The sequence below is a fragment of the Silene latifolia genome, chromosome 4 (genome assembly GCF_048544455.1).
Source record: "Silene latifolia isolate original U9 population chromosome 4, ASM4854445v1, whole genome shotgun sequence".
Taxonomy (NCBI): Eukaryota; Viridiplantae; Streptophyta; class Magnoliopsida; order Caryophyllales; family Caryophyllaceae; genus Silene; species Silene latifolia.
In genome coordinates, this window is record NC_133529.1 from 69,333,544 (window position 1) to 69,346,069 (window position 12,526).

Consider the following 12,526-nt stretch of genomic DNA (forward strand, 5'->3'; position numbering starts at 1 on the left):
TTTTCATTCTTCTTATGTTTTATGAAAAACACGACTCTTCTCTCTCTTGTTCTTCATAAAATCAATTTTTATGAATCTAATTTGTACAAATCAATAACTAATCACACTAGTAGTAGTATATGAGTATTAGTAATCAATTTTAAGGTAAACCACATTACAAATATCTAGTACATATAAGTTTGTGGGATTTTGGGATAGTCTTGGGTGCAATCAAGAGGAGAATCTCTACTTTAGAATTTTTGGAGGATCATCCTAACATTCTTTATAGCTCAAGAACCAACAAGTAGGAGATCTTGTTGGTGCCCAAAATGGCCGAAAATTTGATGGTGAGAAAACGATTTTCTCATCTTTTGTTTTTAGTTTGCATGCATAAGATTTGCAATTTATTTTATGACTAAATAGATTATCACATATATGAATATGTAAAGTTATGAGATATAGATTCCTAACAAGCGGTATCATGAGCCTTAGGTTGTTTGCATGCAAATCGGTTATTGTTTTTCCGAGTTATACGATTAACATATAAAACTTATAAATTTGTGTTTATTATGATATATCACGAAATTTATTATGCATGTTAAAGTTTCTGGTCCTAAAATGTATTTAGGATATTTTGGTTAATTTATGGATTTTTATTGTTCATTTTATATAATAATGGCATTAAAATGTGATTTTATGATAAAACAAAATGTCATTTTTGGACGAAAAATAGCTAAACTTCGATTTTTCCAGTGGTTTTTGGATATGTTTTCACATATTTTAAATACTGATGGCCTGTAAATGTTCATAATTTTATGAGGTTTTATGCTCGAAATATGGATGTTTCAAGATAAAATCGGATTTAAATGGAAAAATAGGTTAATATGCGTTATATTTCGAATCTGGTCATAGAAATTTAGTATGTTGTCACATGCAATTTTAAAAGATGTGTGTAAAATAATTGGCTATAATGAAGTCTTTATGCATGATTTATGAATTTTTGATGAAAAATCACATAAATAGTGACTTTAATTAGTGTAAATTGCTAAAACATACTTCATGACTAAAGAAAAACGTCACATGTTGCATTTTATCTCTTATTTCAGATCTAAAATTGAAAAGTTTATAAAAAAAACTTTCTCATATTTTATGGTTATGATTAATAAATTCGATAAACCGCAACATTATTTTTCTCGATAAATTTCGAAATTTTTAACCTAAGTTTTTTTAACATTATGAGTGTCATGGTATTTTTCCAGAATGTTCATGAGTTTAAATTTTCAAATTTCAAATTTATTTGAAATTTTTATGATTTATTTGAAGTTTATGGCTTTATTTTGTAATTTTGAGTCCATTTATGAACAATTTTAAGAAATATAAGTTAATTATTGTCAATAAGTTAGTGGAGACTAATTTTGAGTCCTAAGATGGTTATGATAATTAACAAGTACATAAATATGACTTTATGTAATTATTGTGATTTTAAAATGTTGAATCACGCAAATCCGTAAAAACCGATTAATATACGATATTGTCTCTTTAAAGGCGATTTACCATAAAATTGGGCATGTTCATACATATTATAATGCTGCATTTTATTTATGATTGTCATATTTTAATTTTATGTAATTTTTGAATTATGTAATTTTACTTAGTATGGCCTTAGTTTTAATTGATATTACCCGAAATGTATGGGAATATCGATTCGGTTGTAATTTATTGTGATCTCGTATCACCGTTTTGTAATTTAATATATTTATTTATTTTTAATTACAAATGTATAATAGGAAATTATGTAATTTGTTATGTAATTTATTTATTCCGGAGATCCTTGAAGACGGTGCCACTCGAGAAGGCGATCCATTAAAGACGGTGTTACCTCGAGATGCGTGCCAAGACCGAAGTTCAAGGGACCGAAGGAGTTGGTTTCCGAATTTGTAATAGTTAAATTAGATTTACTATTTTAGGAAGGCCATACTAGGATTTTTATTATGCTTTGCATTTTATTTATATGTTGCATGCATCGCTAAATCGCCATAACTAAAACATGCATTATCATTTTATCGAGTTTATCGACCGTGTCAATTACAATTATCGTAGTTCACCGCTTTAGTTCACTTAAAACGTGATAGATAATAAATTGACATGACCTCTCGCTAAAATAAACAATTGAGACTTAGCCTTACCAAAAAGTAGAAACCATGAAAACCTATTTCCTGAGGGAGTGCACTCCGCTTTACCGGGGTACAAACCTTGTTACGTAGGGGAAGTGGATGATAAATGTCTACCCACCGAATTTATAAAGATGAGGGTTGTATTCGGCTTTACCGATGCCCAAGTTAATGTAAATTTGGATGTGTTTCGGGCTAAAGATAAATTATAATGTAAATTTATCGACCAAGAGTTCTAAAAGTAGAATCGATTGAAGCGTTAATCTACCGAGTTATATTGATAAGGGAATCATTTATATTAGTTGGGTAGAGGTCACTATATAAATGCTCGTATACGATATCATTTCGATTGAAGCGTTAAGCCTTGCACTATATAAATGCTCATAAACGATAAATGTTAAGTTTTCCACTATTCCGTTATCATATTGTTCTATTTCTTTACCACAATTCATATACGATATCATTTCGATTTTTGATTCAAATCTCCATTAAAACATCGTACATAAAGACAAATATGAATTTTCTTCAAAAACCTCGAATTATCCATTATAAGGATCTCTTGTGAAGAGTATAGATGGAAGTTATTCATCATCAAATAGGTTTTTGATTCTTGACTAACACATCTACTTACAATAGATTGTTTCTCACATGCTTAATTGAGTTAAGTACCTTGAAACGATAAATTATTTCGGTAATTAGATTTGTTAGAAATCGTAATTGACCAAAATAACGCAACCACTTCAATGAAAGTTTTAAGACTAAAACGATTGAATTGAAGAGTAGTCTTCATAAGATTCAACTTTGCTTCTCTAAGTAAAGATTCTTTGAAATGAGTGGGAGCATTCTCTTAAACCGTTAAGAAAAGGATAAGGTTTTAAAGAAGTAAAATTAGAATGGAATTGATACAAGGTAATGTTAAAAGTAAAGTTATTAAGAATAACGATACTAAACCTATCAATTTCGACCGATAAAGTTTCCATTGTCTTAATTGTTGGACTCTAGAAAGGAAACTACCCCAAATTATTGAAGAATCAACAAGTTAGTTGTGGGACATCTAATGGAACCTTCTTCTTTAAATATTTATTTGATTGACATAAATTTTGCTAGTACTACTTTGTCAATATTAGAAACCGGTGGTGGTTTTCATCATTGTTGACACGGCTATCGCAACCCTATCAAAGATAAAACCTAACGGTCTCAACTAAAATGCAGTAGAGGCAGTCGAGTATCGAATCCACATGGAGGTAATGTAATTATAGTTGTCTAATTCTAATCCTATGGTAACAATTGGGGGGTTGTTTGAATTTGGTTCTAAACTACGAAGTTTGAAAGGAAGAGAATTAAGGTAAAGAGCGATAAAGGCAATAAAATATGATTGAACTATCAAGAAGAGAGGGACATGTCGGGAATTCGGTTCACTACGGTAGTCCTGTGACTCAGCTGTAAATGATTCAGACGAACTAATGTGAGACGGATGTTGAAAGGTCCTTTCGGTCCACTTTCTATCCTAAAATACCACTAACTTAACTTTCATCCTCATTAGGGTAGTCTACTGTTTATAGCAGGCCTGTTAGTCCAATCTTTCAATCCAGGATTAATTTTAGCCAGATTAAGGGGTGACATAGAAGCGTGCACTCAACTAGGTTGAATAAATACAATTAAATTGCTATAGTGACAGAGTCTCGTAATCAATTCGTCTAATTCATCTACTACATCGTCACATTTCTACCGCAGGTCCCCTAATCCCAACATGAAAGGGGTTTAGCTACTCATATCGGTGATTAAACTAACAGCAATTAAATTCCCAGCAGAAAACATTATAAATAAGCAATAAGGTGCAATAAGGAAAATTAGGGCAAAAGTAATAATAACACAAACAAGAAATTAAAGCAGCCAAATGATTAATTATTATTAAGAGGGAGAAAGAAATTACAATCCAAGCGAATCCGGCGTAAAGAACACAAAATCCAAGTGAAAATAATCCCAAAAATAAAGTAACAGTGAAGAAGAATAAAGCAACGTACTCAAGAGTTTTCTACTGTGAAAGATAGAGTCCAAGAAGATCCTAATTAACCTAGTAAAGCGTGCTTAAATAGCAAAGCAAATGAGTCTAGCGAAATAAAATAACACACGGACTAATTAAAGCCCAAGCCCATCGAAACCACTCGATCGACTGGATTAAAACCACTCGATCGACCAACTCTTCAGCAAATACTACTCGATCAACCAGAAAGTCACTCGATCGAGTAGAGGGTCTTTGTGCAAGCTAAGGATCGAGTGGAAAACCACTCGATCGACCACCAGAGGTCATGAAAACCACTCGATCGACTGGTAAAACAGCTCGATCGAGTACTTTGACTTTATTTCAGCTCAAGTCCGCGCCTAATTGCCTCGTAATCCGTGCCACGACGCTTCCGAATGCAGTATCTCACTCTGGAACAATCTCGTCTCCTCTAAATGCATGCAAAAAGGACGAAAAAGGGTACGATTCCACTACTCTTTTGTTCATTTCTACAAAATAGACAAAACGCACCAAAGTAGCCAATACGGGGCAAAATACCATAAAAACAGTATAATTATGCATAGAAATACGTGCTGAAATAGGCTAAAAAGACTATACATTAGGCACGTATCAAATCTCCCCAAACCAAACCTTTACTCGTCCTCGAGTAAACTCAAAACTATACACTAATGGAACGGAAAAATAACTCAGAGCTAGCTTAACTTGTCTACTTGAACCAATTTAATGCAACAAAAATTTGATTAAAGCTAAGCGATCAAGATAAACGAATCATAAGTCGTTTCAGAAATATAGCCGACCTATCGACCTTGCAAGACCAACAAAATCGGACTCTCTCGTGGTCACTCTTCTCTCATGAAGCAAAGGGTGAATATTAAATGTAAAAGAGAGAAGAAAAGACAGTCACTCACCTAACTACGACCTACATAGCATGCATGGAACAAAAATGAAAGGCAATTCAAGTACTAATGCACACACTCCAACCAAAAATGTCCGTCACAGCCGAGGGCTTACAAATAATTTGGGATTAGTGAGGTTCAGGTGAGAAAGGCAAAACATGTTATGGAAATGTGGAGGTAAAAGCGTCAAGCTAGTTCCTAACAGGACCATAATGAAACCATCCTAATCTCAACTGACTGAAAGACTAAGTACAAGTGCCCTTCATTTGGCACAAAGCTCACTAAACTCAAACACAATCTCCTCAAAAAGATATGGGATAGAACGGAGGAGTTAGACGGTCACAAAATTCCCTTTTTTAATACCGTCTGAATAAACCAACTGAAACAAAACAACTCTTTTTTTTTCTTTTTCTGATCTCACGTTTCCAGCTTCTTTCTTTTTCTGTTTTTTTTTTCCGATTTTTTTTTCTTCTTTCACGTTTTCTCTTTTTTTTTTTTTCTCCTTCCTCTATTTACACCAACTCCATGCAATGAGATATGAGCCAAACTGCAGACGGAAAATCATACCACAAAAGAACATACTAAACTAGCTTGACTAGGCAGGCTTAATTTGGAATGTAGCTAATGGGTCAAAAAGGCAAGTTTTGGCTAATATGGAGCTAATTGGGTGAAAGATATAAAGAAAGGGAAATTTGCAAGGCCCTCCCTGCATGTGACACCAACCACAAACCCGAATATGTGCATTTGACGAGAAATTGAATGTCATAAATGTGCAAAATAGATGAACATGCTATGCAAGGAGTACTACTCAAAATTCCTAATGAAGTGGTCATGAATGTCACCAGTTATGGCTCTAAAAACTCAGAATTTTTAAGTAGTTTGCCAATTTATCAGGTCAAGTCTAAACAGTCAGCTTATATTTGAACAGAAATTCGTAGACTATACGTATGACAAGCTAAAAACTATCAATAAAGTGCAAGGCTCAAGTAAATCGACAAGTTATAGTGCATTGTCATCATGGAAATCTACCGTTCCGACTCAACCTATATGCAAAAATAAACGTGAAATTTTTTTTGAATTTTTGAAATTTTCTAATTTTTTTGGATTTTTGATTTTTAATGAAAATAAACAACAATGCAAGCTGAAAAATAAACGTGAATGCAAAAACAAATGCAAATGCAGACTCAAAAGGATGCTATATAACCTCCCCAAACCAAAACGGACAACGCCCTCGTTGTCCTCCAGCATACACCAGCAGAAATATGGGGAACGGGAATATACAACCAAAAGAAAAATCAAAACAAAAATAACGGAGACAAAATAAAAGAGTAGAAGATACATACAAAATACGAACTTCCCCAAACCAGCCAGAAAACTGGGGAAGTGAGTAGACCAGTAGCTACTCGTCATCGTCGTCGTCGTCGCCATCTCCATCTCCCTAGTACTCCGGGTCTCTCTCCTCCTCTCTCCTCCTCCGCTCCTCAGCGCGAGCTCTCTCCACCGCCACCTCTGGGTCCTCGCTCTCCTCCTCGCTCTCTGACGCCGGGTACCCCTCAGCTGGGTACCTGAAGAAGGAAGGGTGTGGCCAACCCTCTGGGATCGGTCAGTGTCTCCGCAAGTGGTACTCGTATAGAGGGTGTAAGGCAAGAGCCATGTCCCTCTCCATACGAGCCTGACGCTCTGCAAGCTCAATCAAAAGACCGTAAACTGCGCCCCATTGGTCCTGGACCGCGGGCGCTACAAAGGGAGGAGGTGGTCTAAAGGTAGCCGGAAAGACCGGCTCAGTCTGTGTCTGGTCAGCAGGAGGTGGTGCAGGAGTAGGAGTGGTAGTAGTGGTGGGAGTAGGGGTCGGGTCGGGAGTAGCCGTGGAAGGCTGGGTACTCCCTGCAGGTGTAGACCCCTCTCCAGTCTCAACTCGCCGCTTCTTAGCGGCTGGTGCATCAGGAGGTGGATCTGGTCGGAGTGGAAGGTAAAGTAGAGGCAAAGCTGGCAGACGGTGGCCCTTTACCACAGTAGGTAAGGGCTCAAGACGGGGGAGACTGTCGCAAGGTAAGTCGACAGACAAGGAGCCGTCAATCTTCCAAGTCTTGTGGTGCGGGGTCGCCAATCCGAGAGAGCATGGCATCCAGACTCAGTAACCTCTCTCCCATGAGGTACTGTAGGTCACGTGGCCAGGTGGGGAAAAGGCGATGGGCAAGAATGGTGGCTATGCCACCGCATGCAATGGTTCCCATCTCCTTCTTCCCCTGGTCGTGGAGGTACTGGGCGGTGAGGTAAGCGATATTGAAGGTAAAAGGACCCTCACAGTCGACATTCAGGTAACCGCCCAGGATGGAGAGCTCGCGGTTCGTGATGTTGTTCGGCTCCTTTCGGCCTAAAATAGAGCTCCCCATCACTCTAAAGAAACAACGGACGGGGGGAAGGTGGACCTGATGTAGCTTGCGCTCCTGAAAAGAGGTCTGGGCTATACACCGCCAAACCTGACGGTAAACCTTCCTCGAGTCTGATTTCACGCCCGAGGAGGTAAGGTCAAGTAAACTACCGAACTCCGCCAGAGGCATCTGAAAAGTCCGGTTAAACAACCAGAAGGAGACTGAACGACTGTCGAGGTCGGTCTCATTTGTGTCTGGGGAGAAGGTAAAAGAGCTGAGAAACTCGAGACTCAGCTCTAAGAAGGTGTGGCCCCTCATGGTAATGAGGCCAGGCATCCCCGTGACCCGTAGCAAGGTACAGACTGACTCGTAAATACCGAGTTTCTCTAAGACCGATTTATCTAAAAATCGGGAAGGCACATGTTCACACTTCAGCAGGTTATAAAATTTCGTACGGTGTAAAGCATTGACGAATAATACCTGCGGGTAGTCCGGGTGAGAGTCGAGGGAAGTGTCCCCTCGAACTCTGACTGTCTCAGAAGTAGAAGCGGAAGCAGCAGCTGTAGAAGTGACTGGGGCTGGCGTAGCTCGAGACCGTCTACGACCCCGGCCTTCGTCTCTGGAACACAAGGCAGCGGCCCGCTCTCGGACTGTGTAAGGAACCAGGGCAGCTCTGAAGGCAGCTGCGACCGCAGGTGAGTCTGCCACAGGTGTAGAAGTGGTGGCTGGTGTACAAGTAGTGGCTGCTGGGGCCACCACTGAAGAAGAACTAGTAGCAGTGCTAGCTATGGTGGTGACCGTAGTAGAAGTGGCAGCCGGAACTGAGCTTCCAGCTGAGCTAGCTGAAGCAAAAACTGTCCCTGCAGCTGAAACAAGGAAAACTGGGGCTGCAGTGGTGACTAGGGCGGAGCTAGTGGCAACAGCAGGGGCCACTGACTCACTCAGGGACGGGCTAGAAGTGGTACTAGTAGAAGGTAAAGTACTAGACTCCATCCTGTAATCAAAGCAAGGGGCATGGTAAGAAAAATGGCTGCTAACCGTGGCTAAAACAACGCGTTAACCAGCATGTGACAGCATGTAAATCCCCTAAAAGTCGAAAAATTCGACTTTACAGCATAGAATTCCCAACAATCCTCAAACAAATTCGAACTACTGTATGCAAATGGTGATAGGGGACGGGAATGGCAGTTAACAACAGCATCAAGTAGGAACAACTGAGGTTAATCAAGGCACGAAAGCTCATAAACCCGTCTGACAGTCGAAGACTCCGACTGAAATACCCTAATAGCATATAATTGGCGAAAAGGTGGTCAAAATAGGTAATGTTAACAGCAATTAAGCAACCCTAAAGCTACTAGACAGATTACAGCAACAAGAACCTCAGTGACAATCGAAGATATTGACTGTCCTTAACCCATATCGCAAAATTTCATGTAGAAATCGAATTAAGCATGCAAAACAGCGAGAAGGGGAATTATGATCATCAAGCAAGCTAATTAAGGGCATACAAACACAATCAATTCGAAAAATTCAACTAAACATGGATTTTCGAAACCCTAGAAGCCATTTACCTCATAAAATTTTAAATAGTCGAAATTAAAAAACAAGAAGGTGAAGGAAACACTTACTTGATGATAAGAATCCTACAATATGCAATTAATCTTCAAAAATCAAGCAAAAACGAGCGATTTTCGAGCTCAAAACCGCAAACCCTAACCCTCTTTGAAAACCGTGAGATACAACACAAATAAAGGGGGAAATAAGGGGCTTTTGAAGATCAATTAGCACACAAGAGATTGTCGGTGACGGATTTGGAGATTGGGCAAGAAAATATGGGATTTGGGGAAGAAATTGATCGCACAAAGGGGAAGGGTTAGACGGAATTGGGGATGAAATGAATTAGAAAATGAAATAAAGAGTTTAAGTTAGAAAAACTCCCGTGTCCTGTTCATTTCACTCGATCGAGTGGTTTTAAACTACTCGATCGAGGACTTCGCTGCTTCATCTGCTCGGTCGAGTAGAAATCTACTCGATCGAGTGGTTCCCCTTTTTGTTTTACTCGATCGGCTTGGAAAAGTGCTCGATCGACCAACTTTCCTCGCGTAAACTCTTTAATTTCGTCAATTCTTCCTTAGAATGCGTGAAACTTCCCCAAACCTGCATAAAAACAAGTGGCAAAATTTCCCAAAATACCAAATACGCAAAAGCACAGTCTATAGTCTTACGTCTACGCTAAAAATTGTCTAAAACTAATTGTCCTAGTTAAAACGAAATAAAACAAATTCAAACAAAAAAATTCAAAAATTGTCTATTACAAGGTATTACACGGGGCATTTCCCCGCTTAATCCTCATCCAATTTCAGTAGCCCCTCGGTGGGCTTCTGACTGGAGGACGTCACCTCAGCAACATTGACCGTCCTCTTTAACTTCCATGTGCTTGAATTACCATTTGCAACAGTAGGAGGAATGTAGTTCCAATCCACGTAGGCTCGAACTTTCCTCGTCCTTGCTCCTCTATCATCTTCTTTGGCATCCTTACTTCCAGTTTGATTGACAACAGTTGCACAACATCCTTTATTGCTTTCATCTGTACCTGCAGCAAGGAAAACAGACGAACGTTCCTCCTTTTTGCTCTCTATCTGAGGCGGAGGGTTAACAATAGCAGCACATTTCTCCAAAGTTTCATCTGGAGTGTCAATAATAGGAACAATAGAAGAGAGGGCATTGCAAGGCTGAACTTGCATGGGAGCCCTCCGGAACTTGGACTGATGAAAAATCAGCTCCTCATCCCCTACCTGAAAGGTCAAAGTCTTACCCCCGACATCTATTAATGCACGGGCAGTAGACAAAAATGGTCTCCCTAAAATAATAGGGGTGTGTGCATCTTCGGGGATGTCCAAGACAACAAAATCTACGGGAATAAAGAATTTCCCGATCTGAACAGGTACGTCTTCTACTACACCTAGTGGCCGTGATAAACTACGGTCGGCCATCTGGACAGTCATGTTGGTGCAACTCAGCTTTGTCAAACCGAGTCTCTTAGCCAGAGACAAAGGTAAGACACTTACGCTAGCACCTAAATCGCATAGCGCGTTATCAATCAAATGCATACCGATATGACACGGAATCGAAAAACTACCCGGGTCTGACTGCTTAGGAGGTAACTTATTTTGAAATAGGGCTGACCCCACCTCAGTCAAAGTTACTGTCTCACTATCATTAATATTCCTCTTACGACTCAAAATTTCTTTCATAAACTTTAAATAAGAGGGTACCTTTGTCAGCAGCTCAGTGAACGGCACAGTGACTTCCAAGCTCTTCAAAAGTTCGACAAATTTGCCGAATTGTTGATTAGCTTTCGTGTTTTGCAGCCTCCTCGAGAAAGGAACCGTGATAGGTATCTCAAGTCTTTTGTTTCTCTCTTCCAATGTGTCTTCTGGAGCAAGTTCGGTATCCTTTGGACGCTTCTTACCTCTTGAACGAGGTCTTTCCGGTGATATATCACTTAAACGAGCACTAGCAGGCTCTCGAATAAGCTTCCCGTCGTCAATACTACTCGATCGACCAGTTTGCATACTCGATCGAGCAGTTTCTTCATCATTCCCAGTCGATCGAGTAAAATTCCCACTCGATCGACCAACTTCACTTTCCTGTTCACTCGATCGAGTAGAAAAACCGCTCGATCGACCTGTTTCTTGGCCATTTCCACTCGATCGACCATTGAAAACTGCTCGATCGACCTGTTTCTTGGCTGACAGCTCGTTATTTTCGCCAGAGCACAGTTCATCATCAGTTACAGTCATTCTCGGGTCTGATTTCTGTACTTCCGGTCCCTCATAAGAAAGACCGCTTCTCAATTCTATCAGATGTACCGTCTCATGTGGATTCTTCTCATTTTGAGTCGGTAAATGACCTCGCTTTCTCGTGGATTGATTCGCAGCCAATTAGGCAACTTGAGTTTCAAGTGCCTTTATGGACGCATCTCTCTGTTGATCACTTGAGCTTCTTTGTTGATCACTCGCATGAAGCTGCTTTGTAATGGCTTGCATCATGGACTTAAGCTCACCCATTTCACTTACCCCACCGGAAGATGACGCACCATGGTTAGGAGGATTGAAAGACGGAGACTTTTGATAGCCTTGTTGATTCTTATGTGGAGGAATATACGGCTATTGCTGCTGGTTCGGAGGAGGAGTAGGATTGAGCACATTTTGGCTTGTCCACCTCAAATTGGGATGCACATTTGGCTCATAATAAGTATTCGTCTGCTTGTAGTGTTGAAAGGCAGCGCATGACTCGAAAGAGTTGGGACAATGATCAGAAACATGTCCCTCTCCTCCACATCTTGTACAGACGAAAGGATCTTTTGTCACAGCATTAACATGGTACATCCCTCCTTTGGAAACTCCTCCCAACTCATATTTGTCAAACCTCGCAGTAATAGCTTCAAGTGCAGCTACAGATGAAGATTCAGAAGCTCTCCTTTGGGTTCCCCGAGAATTTCCATACTCAGCCCTATGGGTGGCCAAATCATCAATGATCTTCCACCCCTTAGTCTCTCCCATGTTCTCAGCAAATCGGCCGTTGGCTGCAGCATCCAAAATAGCTCTCTGATCGTCGTACAACCCATTATAGAACTGATTACAAATACTCCACTTCTCGAACCCATGGTGCGGAATGGTTCGCACCAGCTTCTTGAAACGGACCCATGCTTCATGAAAGTTCTCATCAGGTCCCTGTTTAAAGCTTGTGATCTGAGCTCTAATGGCAATAGTCCTCGATGCAGAAAAGTACTTCTTGTAAAATGCTAAAGCCAGCGAATTCCAGTCTGTTACCCCATGAGCAGCCCGGTCTAAATCTCTATACCACTCCCTTGCAGCATCGCGGAGTGAGAAAATAAACATGGTTTCTTTTATCTGATCCGGGGTCACGCCAGCTGGTGGGGGTATGGAACAGCAATAATCGATAAAGGTTTCAATGTGCTTAGTTGCATCTTCAGTTGCAGCTCCCCCAAATTGGTTTTTCTCAACCAAATTGATATAAGACGGCTTCGGCTCGAATTTTCTTGCGTCCCCTGGTAGTACA

The 12,526-nt window shown here is 40.0% G+C and overlaps 1 non-coding gene across 1 annotated transcript; it reads left to right on the forward strand.

The window, feature by feature from the left end:
* Positions 1-12,103: 12,103 nt before the first annotated feature.
* On the forward strand, positions 12,104-12,210 carry LOC141653962 (small nucleolar RNA R71). Its single transcript, XR_012547549.1, has one exon. It is a non-coding gene; the product is annotated as a small nucleolar RNA R71 (small nucleolar RNA).
* The last annotated feature ends 316 nt before the right edge of the window (positions 12,211-12,526 follow it).